This window comes from Myotis brandtii, unplaced genomic scaffold, assembly GCF_000412655.1.
Source record: "Myotis brandtii unplaced genomic scaffold, ASM41265v1 scaffold51, whole genome shotgun sequence".
Taxonomy (NCBI): domain Eukaryota; kingdom Metazoa; phylum Chordata; class Mammalia; order Chiroptera; family Vespertilionidae; genus Myotis; species Myotis brandtii.
This window is the reverse complement of record NW_005369442.1, coordinates 60,894-63,958: the sequence shown is the minus strand read 5'-3', so window position 1 is coordinate 63,958 and position 3,065 is coordinate 60,894.

The window sequence follows — 3,065 nt, the reverse complement described above, 5'->3', positions numbered from 1 at the left end:
TAGCAAAATTACAGTTATGAAGTAGCAACGAAAATAATTTTATGGTTGGGGGTCACCACCACACGAGGAACTGTATGAAAGGGTCGCGGGATTAGGAAGGTTGAGAACCACTGCTCTAAGGAAACACTGGACTGAAAGACAGAAAATCCAGGTTCACAAGGCAAAGTCGTAGGGAAGGCAGATTGGAACTGATTTCAGTACAAAGGACACACACACATACCTACCTACCTTCGGCCAAGAGCAAGGTCCCTTACTGACTAGAGAACACTTCAACTTTGAAAAAAAGTAAGATCTTTACGTTCCTGCAATGGGCCTTCCCTCCCCCTCCCACATACCTCAGTTGGTTTCTATGGCAGCAAATGGCCCACATTTCCCCCTTCCACACTCCAGAGAAAGAAGTACTAGTGTCCTACAATTATATGGCCTTGCTGCTCTATCAGATTTTATCTCTCTTATTCTGGAAGGTTTCCTCCACCCTCGTTCTCTATTTCAATGTAATATATAAACTGAAGGTAAAAGAAAAGGTGAAAATAATTCTCTTTTTCATTCAGGGCAAATCTGAGACTTTCTTCTTCTTTCAAATGATTTGAGTCTTAATACCCCAAGTCATTTTTCTAGGAACATAGAACACCTATTTGATAAGCAATCTGATGACAATAACTCAGAATAACTTCACGTTTTAAACGTTACTTGGGCCCTGGCCAGTGTGGCTCAGTCGGTTGGTTGTTGTCCCGTGCACTGTTCACCAGTTCAACTCCTGGTCAGGACACATGCCCAGGTTTCAGGTTCCATCCCAGTTGGATGGGTGTGGGAGGCAACTGATCTATGTTTCTTTCTCACATCGATGTGGTGTGTTTGTTTTTTTTCTCTATCTCTGTTTCCCCCTCTCCCTTCCTCTCTCTCTAAAAATCAATAAAAACATATTTTATGAAAACATTACTTGGAATAACTAGTGAATTTCCACTGTGTTTTCATTGGGAGTAGGAAAACTTATAGTGCCCATTTTCCCAAAGCCTTTTAGAACATTAGGAACTAACATTACTGCATTATTCACAAAGACACTGTCAGAAGTTCCCTTAGTTCAATGAAAGGTCTAACAATATTGCAGCGAAGCAGTACTAATGTTCTTTTAGCTCTTTTAGTTCTTTTCTTCTTTTCTCCAGTGAGAAGAATCCAGCAAGCATGTTCATCTGCCTCTTCTCTCTCTAACCCATCAGTTGTACAGAAGACAAAGGAGCAGAGAGAAATAGGTATCAGCCTCGGTCCCACAGGAATGAGTGTTCTCATGATACTTGACTAGCTACTGTGATCAGGAGATAAGGCCCAGGCAGAAAAGGTTCAGAAAGGTTCAGACAATTGAGTCTATTGTTTGGCCTCAAACTCCTTAGAAGATTGGACACACCTACTATTTGTCCTCTAATTTCTTCTGGGGATGCCTAAAGAATCCTTAGGTGACTCTTTTTAAAAATATATATATGTATATTTTTATTGATTTCAGAGCAGAAGGGAAAGGGAGAGAGAGATAGAGATAGAAACATAATGATCAGAGAGACTCATTTATCGGCTGCCTCCTGCACGCCCCCTACTGGGGATGGAGCCCGCAACCTGTTCATGTGCCCTGACTGGGAGTTGAATCATGACCTCCTGGTTGGGGGTCTACGCTCAACCACTGAGCACGCTGGCCGGGCCTTAGGTGACTCTTTAGGCATCCATATTTGTTTTTGCACAGAAAGCAAAGCCTCTCCCCATAGCCTCAGTCCCTTAGCATAATATACTAAACTAACAAGAAATAAAATCTCATCATATATAGCCACCTAGGATATGAGGAAAGAACCCCCCCCCCCCCCCCCATTCCTCAAATCACAGGGAAAGTGCTGTCAGAATTATAGTCACCATGAGATACCTTCTAAGCCCTAATTAGCACCAACGTCTCAGACCATTCAGTATTATCTAAAAGGCCATAATGTGAATTATAGAAGTGGAGCCCCCAAGTTAGCAGAGGCATATAGTTACTTGGTTGGTAAAAATGCAAATGGTGATGTCATCATTCTTTAAACAAGTGTGAAATTCAGTTACCACCAGAAAGCATTTTCATTTTAGCAGTGGTCTATGAAAGCTTAGGCATTTCACCAAGACATTTGCATTGTTAATGCATTTTCTTCTGATTAAAAACGAAAATGGATAGCAGACGAGAAAAATTTGCTGTGACGGTTTTTAGGAAATGCACAAATGACTCATGTACTCACTTGATTTGACAAAGGTACTGGTTTCTATATAAAGAAACAATTTAGTCCCAAAATAGAAGTTGCCTAGAGCAGAATGTAGCTCATGGAGGAATCACACATCCCAAGCATGAGGAACATGGAGATTGGTATGCTGGGGCATCTGCTGGGAGTGCTGGAGAAAGACCATTATTAATGCATGTGGAATGTAAAGCTATCCACTCCAGGATCCTACGTTTTCAAGATAGGAAGTCTCTTGTGTAATTTGAGACAATTCTTAACGGACTCTAAACACAAATAGCAATGAAAATAATTTTTTTTTTTTGCGAAGAATGTGTATTCCCATGCTAACTGGAAAATATGTTTAGCTCAATGATAAATTATAACGGATTTTGGGTCATATAATATGTTGAATATTCAATAAGATTAGGCATACGAAAGTACCCTATAAATTATAAAAGTTTAATACTTTTATATATTTATTAAGAGAATGAAGCAAAGAGTTATTTTTCCAGCCTGGTGGTTCCTTAATCAGTTGTTGGGAAGTATTATATTTATAACTCAGTCAAATCCTCTCCCAAATTCCTCTTCACCTGGGCCTAGATGAGAAGATAGGCTGGAAGGACCACACTGAAGTCGTTATTACGTTCGTTTGCCAAAACGCGCAATAGAGCCAAGAGCTGATGCATTCCTCTACTCCCCATCCACAGGCAAGAGAGGGAATTGTTTGTCTTGGACAAGCTATTGCACTCCATTATCAACCAGACCCACTGGGGTTTTAGGGCAGAAAGGGGTAGCCTTCTTGCCGTTACAGCACACGCCAGGACCAAGAACGTGGTGGGA